Below are 17,841 nucleotides of genomic sequence, written 5' to 3'. Positions count from 1 at the left end.
CCAGTTGCATGAGGGAACAAATTTCCTTTTTGTTCTGTTTACGTCCCTACAAACGGGGTTTCAGTCCATTTTACTAAAAGAATCCTGACTTATTCAAGTAGTTGTCTTGTTCCCACCAGCATTTTGTTGGCTTAGCCTTAGCATAGATATTTGTAGTCCACAGCTGTGAGGCTGTGTATGTCACAGAATAATGGCACGCGTGTGCAAGCAATGGCAGCCTCGATACATGTCCCTAAACAGGCACAGGTAAATGTGTGTTTGGGAGTGCAGAGATGTCAGGAAGAGAAACCAAGACTCTGCAAAAGACGTTTCTCTTCTTTGTGCTTTGTCTCTACTTACAGAGCAATTCTCCCCGAACCCTTCCTTGATTTTGTTTCTCTTGTTCTCAACCAAAGAAAGGAGTTCTTGGATCTGTTAAGTACATTTTGTTGGGCTCCACGAAGTCAGGACAAGACAGGGAAGGGGCTGAAAGGAAGGGAAGCTCTGTAGATGCCATTTCTGTTTCTTCCCTTTTTCTGAATTACCGAGCATCAGCTGGCATCTTTGTATTTTCTTGTCATGCAGGGCTTTTAAAAACTAAGCATTAACTCTCCTGTAATGCGATTTGTCTAATGATTTCCTGTGAAACATCTTCTTGGATCTCAGCAAAGATAACTCACTTGATAGGAATCACTTCCTGCTTCCCCACCAAGAACTAGACCTACTCCATTCTTTCTGGGAGCAAATGGGCCTCCAAAGGAGAGAAAGGAGTACAGGAAAATTTTCTCTAGCATCCTTCACAGAGACTCAAGCCTGCTGCAGAGCCACAGATCAGGGAGGAGAAGACGAGGAGGGGGCTTGGGGAGACCATTCACCCTGAGCGCAAGCCTGAAGCCAGGCAGAAAGTCCAGAGCAGTGTGAGCCCCTTGGAGAAGTGGATGTACTCACCTCTTTGCTGTGGCTCTGGGTTCTTTCTTTCCGGGCCACGGCAGCTGCAACAGCCTAGAGCATCCACGCTGTCCTACCAGGACCACTGCAGGCAGGCTGCTGCGGGAGGGAGGGAGTTCCTATTCCCCATCAGAGGGAGTGTCCTTCAACAAAAGGAAGATTGCCCCAGAGTGAGGCTGTTGGATCTGCTTGTTCTCTCCTGCTTGCTCCCTCTCTGGTGTGAATGGAGCTCAAGGGAGCCCCAAGAGACAGGCTGAGTGCCAGCCACTCGCCACACCCACCCTGATGCAGGTTGTTTTCCCAGCCTTGGAGCCTGGGGAGGAGGCAGCAGAGTGGTCCTGAGGCCAACCTCTTGGGCGCCGGTCCCCGCGGCTGATGCTAGTGTACCCACGGGAAGCCCAAAGACTAGCCCTTGTGTGTTTATTTCTCCCCCTCCCATGTGATCTTATTCTTGGACCAGACACAAAAGCTATTTGGGGGGCTGGACAGCTGCCAGGTGAAAGGACAGTTATCTGGTCCAAGTTATCTCCATGCCTTTCTGAACTAGTCCCTGGTACCTTTCCCCGTGGAAGGCAGAGGGGCAGGGGTCTCAGAGCCTTTCAGAGCCTTACTGTTTTTTTGTTTTTTGTTTTTTTTTAAGATTTTTATTTATTTTTAGAGAGAGGGGAAGGGAGGGAGAAAGAGAAGGAGAGAAACATCAATGTGTGGCTGCCTCTTGTGTGCCCCCAGCTGGGGACCTGGGCCACAACCCAGGCATGTACTCTGACTGGGAATCAAACTGGTGACCCTTTGGTTCATAGGTCGATGCTCAATCTACTGAGCCACACCAGCCAGGGTACTTGGAGCCTTACTTTTAATATATCCAAGCAATTAGTCCAAATTAACTAACTTTATTTCAACTTTAGTTCATCCCCACTTTTCGAGGTTACACAGAGGATCAATGTCATGGATAAAGTCATTGCTTTTATGTCTGAGGCCAGAGGACACATCATATTGTCCACACACACATGGTTGTCACATAAACACTATTTTAGACACACAGGCCCTCTTGTCAGTATAGGAGTGGGACCCCAACCCTGGGAGGCACAATGTCAAGGAGCCAGATGCTAACATTGAACAGCACCAATTCTGCCTTCCTCCTCTGGCTGTTTCTGCTTCTGACTCACAGGCTTGTAAAGCTTAAAACATTGATCAAATGACTTGATTTTTTTCACCTCCGATTCTTCCTCTTCAGACTTGAATGGTAAGTTTGGAGACACTCCTGCCTGTTAAAATGCCAACTCAGTATCACCATCTTCACCATCATCACTGTTATTTGTTATTCATGGAGCTTCTGCTGACTGTCCTTTACATGCTGAACACTGGTCCTGCACTGTCCCCCATATCTGCCCAGCAGCCCCGGGAGGAGGTAACCTTGCTCTGGCTGACATCCAGGAAGGCAGAGGCTGGCTTCCATGGCGAATGGAGCTCAAGGGAACCCCAAGGAATGGACTGAGGACAGACTTCCCAGCCACCACCTGTCTGCCTCCAGAGTCGGAGCTTCCGGCCACTTTGCTCACTGTCTCCTGAAGCAATCAGTTATTGAGATGTCACTGTTATTTTCATTTCATAAGAGGAAACACAAAAACCTCAGGGTTGATTCAGTCCCATGACTTCACCCCTCAGCTGTTTTTCTTTTTCCCAGACTCAGTTGTTGGAGGGGAGAAAGAATGAATGAGGTTTTCATCTATTTACAATCCCAGGCAGTGATTCTAGGTACAGGATGGGGTGCTCTGCTCTCCTTTTTGCCTGGAGCCGGTTTCCTGTGAATAATTTACTGTGCAAACAACACACCCAGGAGGCACAGGGCTGGGCCGCCCAGGCTGGGCTCCCTACCACCGCGCTCAAGTGGAATGGCCTTTTCTCTGCTAACCTGAGGGAGAACCAGGGATGGAGCCCAACGGCTTGTCCAACACTGCCCTCTGCAGGCCACTGGGCTTCATTACCTCCAGGGTGGTGGTCTTGAAGACCTTCCAAGGGGCACACCAAGGATTCTTTTTAGAGAATCGATTTCCAGGTTCTCAATTTCTATAGGTACTCTTCCCTCAAACTGATTTGCCTGAGAATGTGTCTGGATTTATAATGGTCCTTACCTTACTGGAAGGCATACCCCCCTTCACAAATCTTACTAAGGTGCCTTTGTCCCCAAACTAGAAGTTTCCTTTAATCATTTAATTCAGCTTCCCTTAATAATTAAGGAATTGTTTGTTTAATAACTTGTTTCTCCCATCCCTTGAATTTGAAGAGCAGTACTGTGAAAGCAAATTGTAAAGAATAATGTCATAGTGAAATTTTTAAATTCCAATATTTAATGCTTGAAGTTATTATCTTGAATCCATATGGACCTAACAGTGAAAATTTAGCCTATCAACTTTTAAATGTGGGTGTAGGTACCATTGTTTTTCGAAACTTTTTAAAAAGGCACAGGAGCAAAAATGGGTAAAGACTGTCATACTCTAAGGCTGGCTATTGCTGCCTAATAATAGGCTGCCATCCATCCATCCATCCATCCATCCATCCATCCAACACCCACTGAGCACCTAATATGTGCGAGGCATTGTTTTGGGCACTAGATATAAAAATGGTGAACAAAAACTGATGTGTTACATACCAAATTCTTATGGAAGGAGAGTGAGAGACATATATTAATTTAATAATTACTCAAATAAGTGTAAGAATTCAACTTTGATAACTGCTTCTAAGGAGGGGCATTTGGTAATGAAAAAATGTGTGATGAGGACTGACCTACTTCATGGGGAAGGCATCCGGTTGCCTAGAGAAATGGAGTCTGGACCAGGAAGAAGGGGTGGGGGAGCCTGTGAAAAGACTGTGAAAACCCAGGAAGAGGCCACTTTAATATGGGAGGATCGAGTAAAAACAGGATCAGACTTTGTAGTCAGTTGTTTTAAGAGGGGCCTTTGCCCTTGTACAAATACTACCCATATTAAAGTCAGTGGTTCTCAACCAGGAGCAATGGCTCCTCAGGTGACAGTTGGCAATTTCTGGAATCATTTTTATTGCTACAACTAGGATTGTGCTAGTGGCATCTAGTGGGTGAAGGCCAGGATGCTACTCGTCGTCGTCGGCAGCCGTCCGTCTCGAGAGACGATGGCGTAGCTTCTTGAGAGTCTATCTGCACCGCCGAGAATGGCTGTGCAGTCCGATTCGGGAGTGACAATCCCTGCCGCACTTGGTACAGGTGAAGGCAGATGGCCGTTGTTGCTGCTGCTGACGCTGCTTCCGCCTCGATCTTTTCTGGACCGCCTCCTCGTTGCGCGCAGCCTCCGCGCGTGACGTACCTTGCCTGACCGCGAGCCTCCAGGCTAGGCGGTCGTCTGCTTGAACTTCCCATGTGTTGAGATTGATGGAGCATTGTGTCATGTCCTTTTTGCAGATGTCTTTGAACCGCAGTTTTGGGCGCCCTGTCATCCTCTTGCCTTCTGCTAGCTCGCCGTGGAGGAGGTCTTTGGGGATACGGCCTGCATCCATTCTTTTGACATGGCCGAGCCACCTGAGGCGTCTCTCGCTAAGAACTGCATGCAAACTGCTCATATTGGCTCGCTTCAGCACCTCGGTGTTGGGGACCTTATCCTGCCAGGCGACATGCAGGACGCGTCGCAGGCACCTCATGTGGAAGCTGTTGAGTTTCCTTTCGTGCCTTGCGTAGGTGGTCCACGTCTCGCTGCCATAGAGGAGAGTGCTGAGTACGCAGGCTTGGTAGATGCGCAGTCTGGTTTTCTCAGTGAGGCTGGAATTGTTCCACGCTCGCCGGTTCAGTCTGGCCATAACTGTGGCTGCCCTGGCGATTCTCCAGTTGACCTCCAAGTCGACTGACAGAGAGCTCGAGATGGTGGACCCGAGGTAAGTGAAGTCGTTGACAACCTCCAGGGTGTATCCGTCGATGGTGATGCATGGGGGAGTCCCCGTGCCTTGAGCCATAACATTCGTCTTCGTCAGGCTGATGGCTAGTCCGAACTCCTTGCATGCGTGGGAAAGGCAAGTGACTAGCTGCTGGAGTCCCTCTTCGGAGTGTGATGTCAAAGCTGCGTCGTCGGCGAAGAGCATCTCACGGATGAGCACCTCTTTGACTTTGGTCTTGGCTCGTAGACGGGCCAGGTTGTAGAGCTTGCCATCGGATCTGGTGTGAATGAAGACCCCCTCGCTGCAGTCCTTAAAGGCGTATTGGAGGAGCATGGAGAAGAAGATTCCGAACAGCGTAGGCGTGAGGACGCAGCCCTGCTTTACTCCGCTGCTGACTGGGAAGGCCTCAGAGGTTGCGCCGTTGTAGGACACCGTGCTGTGCATGTTGTCGTGAAAGGACATGACCACAGCAAGCAGATGTGGTAGACAGCCAATCTTCCGTAGCAAGCTGAAGAGTCCGCTTCGACTGACCAGATCAAACGCCTTCGTGAGGTCAATAAAGGCGAGGTAGAGTGGTTTATGCTGCTCGTGACACTTCTCCTGCAGCTGGCGTAGGGAGAAGATCATGTCCACTGTTGATCGGCCAGCTCTGAAGCCACACTGGGACTCTGGGTAGACGCGGGAAGCAAGGGTCTGCAGGCGGGCAAGAGCGACCCGGGCGAATACTTTGCCGACGACGCTGAGGAGAGAGATGCCCCGGTAGTTGTTGCAGTCGCTGCGGTCTCCTTTGTTCTTGTACATGGTGATAATGTTGGCGTCTCTCATATCCTGGGGGATGTAACCCTCCTTCCAGCAGAGACAGAGTAGATGGTGGAGCGGCTGTAGCAGGACTGGTTTCCCACTCTTTAGGATTTCTGGAGGGATTCCGTCGCTTCCTGGTGCTTTCCCGCAAGCAAGGCGGTCGATGGCTTTGCCGAGCTCTGCCGCAGTAGGTGGGGTGTCTAGCTCCTCCATGACTGGTAGGTCTGGGATGGCTTTAAGAGCAGTGTCTGTTACGGTGTTCTTCGTTGCGTACAGCTCGAGGTAGTGCTCGGTCCACCGCCGCATTTGCTGTTCCTGGTCAGTGATGACCTCACCTGTCTTGGACTTAAGGGGGGCGATCTTGGAGGGGATTGGGCCTGTTGCCTTCTTGATACCCTCATACATTCCTCGTGCGTTGCCTATATCGGCGGCTTCCTGAATGCTTCTGCACAGGTTTAGCCAATAGGTGTTGGCACAGTGGCGGGTGGTCTTCTGGACTTTGTTCCTGGCACCCCGTAGAGCTTGAAGTGTACTGGGAGTGGGCGTGACCTTGTAAGCCAGTAGGGCCTTCCTCTTAGCCTCGATCACGGGTTCCATTTCTTCCCAGTGAGCCTCGTACCAGTCAGCGTTCTTCCGCTCTTTCTTCCCGTAAGCAATAATGGCGGAGTTGTATATGGCGTCGCGGAGACGTGGCCAATTGGATTCGATAATGTCATCTGCCGCCACTCCCTTGCCGAGTGCATCTTCCATCTTGTTGATGAATTGCTGGGTCTTAACTGGGTTGCTGGCACAACTGGTGTTGATGCGTGGGTGACCCTTCATCTTGGAGTGGTGCAACCTCTTTGGCATTATGCGCACCTTGCTTACCACGAGGGCATGGTCCGTGTCGCAGTCTGCACTGTGGTAGCTGCGGGTGAGGAGGGTGCTGCCAATATCCGTTCTTCTGGTGATGACGAGGTCAAGCTGGTGCTAATGACGGGAGCGGGGGTGCCTCCATGACACCTGGTGGATCTCTTTGCACTTGAAGAATGTGTTTGTCACGCACAGGCCGTGGTGACACAAAAGCTCAAGCAGTCGCTGACCATTCTCATTGATCTTTCCTCTCCCAAAGTTTCCAAGGCAGGTGGGCCAGGCCATGTGGTCGGCTCCTACTGTTGCGTTGAAGTCTCCAAGGAGATAGAGAGCGTTACTTCTGGGAATCTTGGATAACGCTTCGTCCAGTGCATGGTAGAACTGTTCTTTCTCTTCGGTGGTGGCGCAGAGGGTTGGGGCATACGCGCTAAGAATGCTGACTGGGCCGAAAGTTGTTGACAATCGGAGGGTAAGTAATCTCTCTGTGCCTCCTGTGGGTGGCTCTATGGAGTTAACAAGCGTGTTCTTCACAGCGAACCCAACACCGTGCTGTCTTGGTTGGTCCGGAGACTTCCCTTGCCAGTAGAAGGTGTAGTTGGTTTCTCTGATAGTTCCGTTGTCGGCCAACCGGGTCTCCTGTAGAGCTGCAATGTCGATGTTTAGTCGTGCCAGTTCCCTATCGATGACAGCGGTTTTCCTGGCACCCTTGATCCACGGAAGGTCTGCAGTAAGTCCGGGGCACATGGTCCTGATGTTCCAGCTAGCGAGGCGAAGAGCCGGAGGCTTCTTTCTTGTTGTTTGCTTGGAATTAACTGGTGCGGGTGTTTTGTGGCCCACTTTTCGAGAGGCGCCTCTCTGATCCCCACGCACCCAGTGGGGCAGGCGAGCCATGGCGAGACGGTAGCTGTCCAGTGAGGTGCGATGACCTCTCCCACCGTCAGAGGAGACCCCTGGCGCTCGTTTCCTTCGCCAATCGGATGAGCTTATAACCGGTATCTGTCTCCTCCCGTGTTGAGTCGACATCTTGCGATGACGCTGGAGTGTCCTCTCAAGTGAAACTGAAGCTACAGAGCCTGGGCAGGGTGATATGGAGGGTCTGCTGTTGCCCATGCAGCAGACCCCCCCTCTCTTCGCAGCTGAAGGGTCCAAGGGAAAGACAAAGTCAATACAGCTTGGCTTCAGGTGCGCCGCAGGAGTTGCCGGTGTTGACTACAATGTCAAACCGCCTTAGGGACTCCGGCTCCGGATTTTCTGTCGGGGTTTACTCCCTTAGCCTTTCCCCTGAAGAGGTATGCCGCAAGGCAGCGGAGGTTTTTTGGAGTCAGAGTTTTCCTTCTCTGATTTTAGAGATGTCCTTCCTCTTTCCTCCTTTACAGTCTTGAGGGCAGCATTTACAGGCTAAAATAGAAAACTGGCAGTGTAACCTTCTAAGCAGATACTACCAATACCCTGCTTGGGTATACTCACCCAACAATAAACATCTCTTAAATGTCCTCCAAGTGCCATGCCTCGAATTAGTAAATGGCAGTGCAATGGCAGCCAAACATTTGGATCAGTTTCACTAAGTAAACCACCAACACAAGTAGGTTTTTAAAACAATAGAATAGTGTCTCATTTTATTAAAAATAATAACTATTTTTAAGCAACTTACCAGCAACACTGAATAAAAACCTGGCTGTGTTTCCCACTGTTTCAACTGCTCCTCAGCTGGCTTTAACACAGCAGTATCCTGACTGGTGGCCTGAGTTAAGACTTGAAGAACAACAGTGCTGGCACTATTGAGATCCATGGAAACCAATTGGCTCAGTCCGAATAGCCCGGCTCTCCAGCTTCCACTGTCCAACACGAAGTGGCGTCGGTTGGTCCCGCGCCCCACGCTTGCAAGTCCACGCGCCGCCGCCCACTGATGCCGAAAGCGGCTTCTAGGAACGCGCCATGTTCTGAGTCGCAGCTCTAAACGATGTGGACGCTAGAATATCGCGTCACAGACATCCACAGCAATAAAAAAGATCAAAATACTGATACACAAAACAACACAAATGAATCTCAAAAAGCATTACGCTAAGTGAAAGAAGCAAAGCATAAAAGTCTACATGAAGTTCTAGAAAATGCAAAATTATAGAGACAGAAAGTAGATCACTGGTTGCCTTGGGCTATGGGGCTAGAGGAAAGGATGATACAACAAGACACAGGATAATTTTTAGGGAGATGGAAATGCTTTAATCTTGATTCAATAGTAGTTATGCTACCGAAAAGCAATTTGGGGTCCTGCTGCCTGCCGCCACCCTCTAGGCAAAATTCCAGAAGCAAAGGTTTGGTGATAAAGAAAGTCTATCCAGTCACAGCTTCAATTACTTAAGCCTATCAATTAAGGCTAAACTCTAACACCTGGGCCCTGCTATCATTTCCCCCTGTTTTAATCACCTTATTTCTATAGGGCTAGTTACAAACTAAAACAGCATAAAATACAAAAACTACACAACTTTGGAAGAATGACAGGCTTCTGCCTCATAGCCTGTTCCCTCTAGAACACCCAAAGAATAAACCAGGGACCCTCTGCCAGGCCAGCCCAATCCTTTAGAAAAATAGGAAGCCCCACACTTTGTTCTTCCACAGAGACACGAACTTAACAATATACTGTCTAAAAACGCTTTAAGAGAACTCCAGAAACCAGTTAAAAAGTCATAATATCCCAGGAAAGTGCAAAGCCAAAACCAGCTACATTAAAATGGTTAAAAAATTATTTCACCCATGAGAGCCCCTCCCCTAAGCCAGCACAGAAACAACCTTAAAGAAATGAAGACCTAATAATTATGAGACAAAAATAAAAACGACCATCTTAAATAAGTTCAATGAACTTCGAGAGAAAACAGACAACTAAGGAAAATCAGGAAAATGATGCATGAACAAAATGAAAGTATCTTAAAAAACAGAACTTCAGGAATTGAAGAATATAATAATTCAATTAAAATATTCACTAGGATGCTACTAAACATTCTACAATGTACAGGACAGTCCCACAACAAAGACATGTCTGGCCCTAAAAGTCAATAGTGCCCTGGCTGATGTGACTCCGTGGATTGAGCACTGGCCTGTGAACCAAGAGATCACCGGTTCAATTCCCAGTCAGGACACATGCCTGGGTTGCAGATCAGGTCCCCAGCTAGGGGTGTGCAGGAGGCAACCCATCAATGTTTCTTTCCCTCTCTGTCTCCCTCCCTTCTCCTCTCTCTAAAAATAAATTAATAAAATACACTTTTTAAAAAGTCAATAGTGCTTAGATTGAGAACTCCTGTTATAAATGAGGGCAGAGCAGGCCTAACAAATGTCTACAGTAGATGTGGATTCATTCATCTGTTCATTCATTCATTCACTCACTCGTTCATTCATTCATTCATTCATTCATTCATTCATTCATTGAGTCCTTATTCAGTGCCCAGAGTGTTTAAGACACTATTTGGGGCATAATCCAGCCATACCAGGCACCCCCTAACCAAAATCATCACCTCAAATGGCCCACCTGGTTGTGTTTCCGTTAATAGCCTAAAATTTCCACCATTTGAATGGTGGCAAACCTGGTCTTAATGTCTGTAGAAAGAAAACATTAAAATGTATGAATACTATTTGCAAGATGGCCACCGAAGTATTGTTTGTAATAGTGAAAACAACCTAAATGTCTGTAACAGGGGAATGGTTTCTTAATTATGGCACAGCTGTACGATAACATGGTCTTCACAGGCTCTTCTTGGGAGCTGCTCTCCCTGCCCTGAAGCTTAACCCACAGTGAACTAACCAGGACTCATCTCTTTCAGAACAGGGTCCCTCTGTGGCTGGAAAGAAAGTCCTTCTCTTTTTGTATCGGTATTTGTCAGGATAGACTGATTTATACTGTGGTTATAAATAATCCCCAAATTACAGTGACTTAAAATAACAAAGGTTTATTTCTCACTCATTGACATTAATATGTCCATTGACAGGTTGGCCGGCAAACTAACTTTAGATGTGTTTCTTAAACACAGTATATAGATTCTTTTACCTAGTTCGATACTTCTTGACTTTTAACTGAAATATTTTGTTAATTTACAAAGTAATTACTGATATATTTGGATTTAAACTTACTATCTCATTAAATGTTTTCATTTATCTCACATGATCTATGTTCTTTTTATTCTACTTTCCTGCCTGCTTTTGGAGTGATTGAATATTCTATTTTTCCCTCTAGAATCTTAGAAGTTATAGCCTTTATTTTACCATTCTTTTAGAAGTTACCTTAGAGATCGAAGTATCTTTAATTTATCAAAGTCTAATGTTAATTGGTATTTTTATCTTCTTTTGTAATAATATAAGGACCTTAGGACATTTTAATTCCATTTATTCCTCCCTCCTGATTTATATGTACTTGTATATTTTTATATTTTTAACCCCCGGTGGGCATGATTATGTTGTTTCTTACAGTCTAATGCTTTTGGATTTTCTTAAGTTTATCTTTGCATTGTTCTTCATTTCTTCCTGGATCTATAACCTATCATCTTAAATCATTTTCTTCAACTTAAAGAACACCCCGTAGTATTTATTTCTGGTAAAGAATTCTGATCATGTCTTAATTTCACCTTTATTACTGGAGGTCATTTTTACTGGACAAAGAATTCCAGGTAGGCAGTTATTTCCTTTCAGACTTTAAAGATATTCAAATTCTACTAATTTCTGTTTTTCATTGTTTCTGTCAAGAAATAAGCCAATAGTCTCTCACTTTTTTTTTCAAGTAATGGTAGCTGCTTTTATCATTTTTTTCTCTTTGTCTTTGGTTTTCATTTATTTTAACTATGATGTACCTAGATGTGGATTTTATCTCTTTAACTCTGTCTGATGTGCAGTTAAAACCATCCACTGAGCTCTTCACTTTTATTATTATATTTTTCAATTCCAAATCTCTATTTGGTTCTTTTAAAAATCTTCATTGTCCTTTTTCTTTTAAGTTTCCAGTTTTTTGCCAAATCTTCAAAGCTTGTCGTTTATCTTCTTCGCACAGTCAACATAGTTACTTTATGTAAAAAAGATTTTTTTTATTGCTGTTCAATTCGTTGGCAGACGTCCGTCTCGAGAGACGATGGTGTAGCTTCTTAAGAGTCTATCTGCACCGCCGAGAATGGCTGTGCAGTCCAACTCGGGAGTGACACAGTATCTGTCTCCTCCCGTGTTGAATCGACATCTTGCGATGACGCTGGAGTGTCCTCTCCAGTGAAGCTGAAGCTACAGAACCTGGGCAGGGTGATATGGAGGGTCTGCTGTTGCCCATGCAGCAGACCCCCCCCTCTCTTCGCAGCTGAAGGGTCCAAGGGAAAGACGGAGTCAATACAGCTTGGCTTCAGGTGCGCCGCAGGAGTTGCCGGTGTTGACTACAACGTCAAACCGCCTTAGGGACTCTGGCTCCGGATTTTCTGTCGGGGTTTACTCCCTTAGCCTTTCCCCTGAAGAGGTATGCCGCAAGGCAGCGGAGGTTTTTTAGAGTCAGAGTTTTCCTTCTCTGCTGTTCAATTACAGTTGTCATAATTTTCCCCCATTGCTCTCCTCTGCCCCGCTCACCAGCCTGCTCCCACAGCCAGTCCCCACCCTGTTGTCCATGTCCATGGGTCCTTTATAACTTGTTCCATCAACATGGTTACTTTAAAGTCTGTGTGTAATAACTCCAGTTAGTGGAGTTCTCTGGGATTGTTTCTTGTGTAATTTTTTCTGCTGGATCTCATCCATACTATTTTATTTCCTTGTTTCTAATTATTTTCATGTGTGCTGAACTTATATGTGAAAAAGCGATGGTAGAAGTAATGTGAGATGTTACGGTAACATTTGCTTCTGCTAGGCACGTGGTGATGCTAGTAACTAGGGTCACCTTAATCCAATTTGAAGAATTTAGCTCATTGGAAGCTGGGCTGAGGCCCTGCAAAATCTAGTCTATCTCCACATCATCTACTGTTAAGGTGCAATCCTTCGGGGTCTTAGCCCAAAATGGGGGGGGGGGGCGCGGACGGGGAGGTTACAGGCCCATCCTCCCCTTTGGGGGGCACTAGATTCCAGCTTTTGCCCAGCGAGGCACACAAAGCTATATAGATGCTGTTTAGCCTCTGCGCTCGCTTCTTAGTTGTCCTTCCGGAAACAGCAAATGTCCCAGCTGTTGGCCTCACGCCCCTGAATGCCCATCCCCGCCCCCTCCATCTTGGTTTGGCAATTTTTCATTATCTTTTCAACGTTTTGATGACTTCAGCCTGATTTTAATGTTCTGTCCAGCTTTTCTTGTTGTCCTCAGCTGGAGAGTAAGCCCTAATTATCTTGCCTGCCATTACCAGATGGTGGGAAATACAAACGTAGGAAGTGGGCCAGGTGTGTGTGCATGTGCACACCTTATGTGAGCTGTGGGTACGGGGTGAACTAGGGAGCACACGCCTATTTTTGCCTTATGAAAATGAGTCTCACGTTGCCAGAGTTTCCGATTTTTTTTTTAAAGGAGAAGTGGGAAATGCAGGCTTTTTACATGTGAAGTCCTAATTTCCAAGGGTGGCTTTAGAAACATTCACTCTCAGCAAACCAAACAAGACACATCTGCAGTCTAACCCCCAGCCCCTGGGACACCGGTTTGAAATATCTGGGCTCCAGTCTGTGTTGATGGGAGAAGAGGGGTGAAGGTTGGTTCTCCATTATGAACCTTAGCCCCCAGTAGTTGGTGCTGCTTTGAATAAATCCAGTCCCTCCTACCAAAAACAGCATTGAAACCAATTTGTGTGTTTACTGAAATCTCTTAACAACACCAAGGGGAAGGATGGATTCCATTCATAACACCAACAACATCGCTGAAAAATCTCCATTACCTCTCTCAAGTCTTCCTCGTGACAGCTCAGCAGCTACTCCACCCCTTTAATTTATATCTTGAATTCCCCTAAGTTCGTCCCATCCCGGGCTGTTCTGTCTCTCCCCTTCTGATCTCTTCTGCTTTAGTAGGAAATGCCCGGCCTTTTCTTCGGCGGCCCCACCGACCCATCCCGCCACAGCCCTGCACAGTTCAGAATCCCTCCCCACGCTTTCCTATATTCTGCACGGAAAGCCTTCAGAACTCAGCTGCCAAGACTAAATCCTCCTTCACAGGAAGTTGGGGGTGGGGAAGAACAATGCCGCAAATGCTCTGAAATCTGTATTTTTTCCTGTCCCATCAGCTCTGCCATCTGGGATGGGGTTAAGCCAGGACAAGACGTCATTTGCGAAGGAGGCAGAGCCCATTTCCGGATGTTTTGGCACCAAGGTGAGTTTTCAAATGGCTGTGCTTACATTCTACTGAAAGGACACGGACCCCTGCTGAAACCACCACCTCTCCCACAAACCACAGACGGGGAGGGAGAAGTCAGAAGGAAGAGAAATCAAATGTGGACTTTTCCTGATTTATCTGATAGTGCAAAGCTGGCAAAGCATGTCACAGAATAGAAAGTATTTGATAAAAATAGCATCTGCTAAACTTGAGACTCAAGCTAGAGATTCATGGAAATGAAATGTTGAAATTATTTTTTCTTTGAGGATTTCCATACTAGTATAACAGTTACGTCTCATGAATGAGGGAGGTTTAAAATGCTGCTTTTCTCTCACCAAAATGAGTTTCTCCCCTGAGGTCTGATGGTGGAGGAGGTACCCCTACCACCCCTACCCTGCTGGTTGTGGGTGTGGCTTCATTATCCCCACACCTGCCCTTGACTTTCAGACTAGGGGTTGGGCCCTGTTTACACCAGCTTGTGAGAGGAGAGATCTGGGAGGAGGTTCTCTCAACAAGCCGGTGTCGCTGAGTCCTGGGGGCCTAACTAGTCACAATAAGTGTGTAGTCTTATTACTCCGTGGAGGGGCCCTCTAGCCTAGCCACCCTCAGTAAAAGTGCGAAGTAGATAGAGGCCGCCATCTCCCCTCCTCCCTCAAGCCACTCCCACAGCGTCTGTGGGAAATTTCCTTCCTTCACATTCTCCTCTTGCTACTGAGGAGCCTGCAGGGTGTCCCCCTTAGGTCAGGAGGGGGCCCTGGGGTCTGGCCTTTCTCAGGGCACATCCTGGAGCCCAGCGGGTCACTGTCCTCATGACTGTCACCTCTGTTGCCCACTCCCCCAGTGCCCAGCTCCTGGTTCCTGCTCTGTCCTTCACAGAAAAGCAAAGCTGAGCCAAACTAATCATCATAGATGAGAACAAGTGACCAAATGGCTCCTTTTTAAAGGAATGACCTGGTATTTTTTTAAATTGTGGTAAGATACACATAACAGAAAATTTACCATTGTGACCATTTTTAAGTGTACAGGTCACTGGCATTAAGCACGTGCACATAGTGCTGTGCAGCTGTCACCACTGTCCATCCCCAGAGCCCTTGCATCATGCGAAATGGAAACTCCCTTTAGACAGTGACTCCCCATTCCCCACCCGCAGCCCTGGGCAACCGTCGTTCTACCTCTGTCTGTATGAACCTGACTACTCTGGGTACCTCCTACCGAGGGCATCAGACAGTATTTGTTTCTGCATTTGTGACTGGCTTCTTTCACTGAGCATAATGTCCTCGAGGTTCATCCACGTTGTAGCAGGTGTGGGAACTTCCTTTCCAAGCCGAACAACACTCCATTGTGTGACCATACTACCTTTTGTTTCCCATCCGTCCTTCCGTGGACACTTGGGTTGCTCCCACCTTTTGGCCATTGTGAGCATATTGCTGTGAGCGTGGCTGCTCTTTTCAGGATGGGTTGAACCTGTTCCTATTTTAACAGGGTGCTTTAGGGATGCAGTCGAAATGGTGTGATATTGAAGGGACCTGAGGCTGGCGGCTGTTTTAGGTGGAGACAGATTCAGTGTCCCTTGCCTCAAACCATGTGATTTGTGTTTCCTCAATGAAAAAGCCTACCGAGCTATGCCCAGTGGGGCGAAAATGTTTCTGGCTATAAACACTTAGCTTCCCAAACCACTTGTGGCCATGGGAACTTTGACAGCAGTGGATGGACTATCAGGCAGTGATGGTAGGAGGTGATAGAGTCAAGCAGGTATAACAAACCCAGCGAACATGTTCCCCCCACATGGGCTTCAAATCCCTTCCTGTTGTGACTCTTTGGGGCCTTTGCTGATTTGCATCTACCCCTTCCCCAAGCTCTCCTATGTCTTCAACTGTTTTAACTTTCTTCCCATCAGCATTGCGTGTCTTTAACAGAACAAAACTGCACAGTGAAAGCATAGCCCCTCCCTGAGCCCGGGCCTTTTCCCCCCGCCACCCTCTCTCCCTCTGCTCCCCTGGAGGCTTGTCTTCCCTCTCCGCTTCTACATCCCCATCGTGTTCATTCCCAAACCTTCTGTGCTGGCTTCCGCCTCTGCTGCCTGGCTCTGGGTTCTGATGTGACCTTGCTGGCCTGCTAGTTGGAGCTCCTGCCTGACCTGATTTCAGCACCGTGTTCAAGGCAAGAGCTGGGCATCCTGAGAAGTTGGGGCAGCTTGCTTCAGAGGCAGTCTCTAAAATACCAAAAATATATATATATTATATGTATATATATTTTTTTCCTTCCTCATCAAAAGAAGGCATATGGGCCCTGGCCAGTATGGCTCACTTGGTTGAAGCATCGTCCTATAGACTGTAAGGTAGTGGGTTCAATTCCAGGTCAGGGCACATGCGTAGGTTGCGGGGTTTGATCCCTGGTCAGGGTGTGTACAGGAGGCAGTCAGCTGATGTTTTCCTCTCACATCGATGTCTCTCTCTCTCTCTCTCTCTCATCTCTCTCTCTCTCTCTCTTTCTCTTCGTCTCTCTCTGGAAGTGGTGAGAGAATGTTCTCAGGTGAGGATAAAAAATAAAGAAGGCATATGGTATTCTGGTGAAGGTGTATAATTTATGAAACCACATCCTTACAAACATGTGCAAATTATCTTTCAGACAGTGGAACACAGAAGTCAGGAGGTCGACTCTATTATCAGACCTCGATACTATTCCCAGCTCTTCCAGTTGCTAGTTGGGAGACCTCGGGCAACTTGCTTAAACTCACTGTTCCATCTCACCTCGCCTTGCCTCTAAAAGTGGCAATTATAATAGAAATGAGTAAGATAATGTGTGTCAAATGCTGAGCACAGAAAACATTTTATGAGAAATAGCTCTCATTTCTACTTTTTATTGGTATGAGTAGACTTTAGTATTTAAGTCTTTCTTGATTTTTATACCTGTAAAACTTGAATGAACAAATATGGTAAGGTGAAGGAGTTTATTGCAAAATTCTCTAGAGAATGATTGGTTTCCTAATCAGAAACCTGTCATAAGGACAACACGAGGAGCTGCAGGGAGAACTGTCCCAAGGGGCTATAGACAAGGCAGAATCCTCGTGGGAAAACAACCCCTGGAAAAACTCTCGGAACTAAAATGAGATGATGGTTGACAGTTTGGCCACCAGGTGAGGTGTCTACTGTCTGATGAATTTTATAAAACTGGAGACCTCGTTTTAAAATAGGCAGGAATATTCCAAGAACAGATTGCAGAGGACATGAATACATGTATGGTAAGAGGGCTGAAATGCAGGCAGAGATGGAAGGACAGTGAAGTAGAACTGGCACATGCTGTTCCACCAATAAAGGCCGGAAGGCAGCCAGGCAGAGGCACAGTCCAGACCTGTGCTCTCCAGAGGGGCCGGCCGTAGCACATGTGGCTCCTGAGCGCCTGACATGTGGCCACTGGGAACTAAGATATGCTGGAAGCGTAAGACATGCACAGATTTCAAAGACTAAGTAAAACAACAACAGCAGACGTACAGTATATCAGCAATTTAAAAAATACTGATTGTATTTTAAAATGATAACAATTTGAATAGAAATATTGGGTTAAATACTAAAATTAATCTAAGTTTGTTATTTTACTTTTTTATGTGCAGCTATTGGAAAATGTAAAATTTTACATGTGGCTCTTATTTGAGATTTGCTTTCTATTTTTGTTGGATTGCACTGGTCTATACAGCTCCACGTTGCCCTTGCCCCACCTAGAGCCAATAGGTATTGACCATGACCTTGCACAAATTATTTTACTGGTCAAAGTTTCAGTTTCCTCGTCAGTGAAACAGTGGTTGTGAGAATTAAAGTAATTAAAAAGCATTCATAGAGTTCCTTTACATAGTAGGCATTCAACAAGTGTAAGCTGTATTTTTTTTTTTTTCCTGTTATTGAAACCCAAAGAACCAGGAGTATTCTGTGTGTCAGTATGATTATGTATTGAAGGGGATGCTGGAGGGAGCCCTCATGGTCTACTCAGCGAGAGAGGAAAGTCTGCCCACCTTTAAGAGCAGCGGTTGTCAGCTTCGGGCAGCTGTGCCACCCAGGGCCATCTGGTGACTTCTG

At 46.7% G+C, this 17,841-nt stretch overlaps 1 protein-coding gene and 1 long non-coding RNA gene across 6 annotated transcripts in view; one reads left to right on the top strand and one right to left on the bottom strand.

The window, feature by feature from the left end:
* FGF1 (fibroblast growth factor 1) overlaps positions 1–1,327 on the bottom strand; it is an 84,825-nt gene extending 83,498 nt beyond the window's left edge. For 2 of the 3 annotated variants that reach the window (XM_090288086.1, XM_090288088.1), the window contains exon 1: positions 928–1,327. The gene's annotated coding sequence lies outside the window, so the exon portion shown is untranslated. The remainder of the gene's footprint in view (positions 1–927) is intronic. The other variant, XM_090288087.1, reaches the window with a different exon arrangement.
* The window catches only part of LOC150000609 (uncharacterized), a 42,989-nt gene that overhangs the window by 10,431 nt on the left and 14,717 nt on the right, over positions 1–17,841 (top strand). For all 3 annotated transcript variants that reach the window (XR_016513293.1, XR_016513294.1, XR_016513292.1), the window contains exon 2: positions 13,683–13,768. This is a non-coding gene — a long non-coding RNA (uncharacterized LOC150000609). The remainder of the gene's footprint in view (positions 1–13,682; positions 13,769–17,841) is intronic.

Source organism: Furipterus horrens, unplaced genomic scaffold (assembly GCF_987537825.1).
Source record: "Furipterus horrens unplaced genomic scaffold, mFurHor1.1.pri manual_scaffold_10, whole genome shotgun sequence".
In the NCBI taxonomy this organism is placed as follows: Eukaryota; Metazoa; Chordata; class Mammalia; order Chiroptera; family Furipteridae; genus Furipterus; species Furipterus horrens.
The sequence above is the reverse complement of the archived record's forward strand: the minus strand, read 5'-3'. Positions and strand labels throughout refer to the sequence as shown.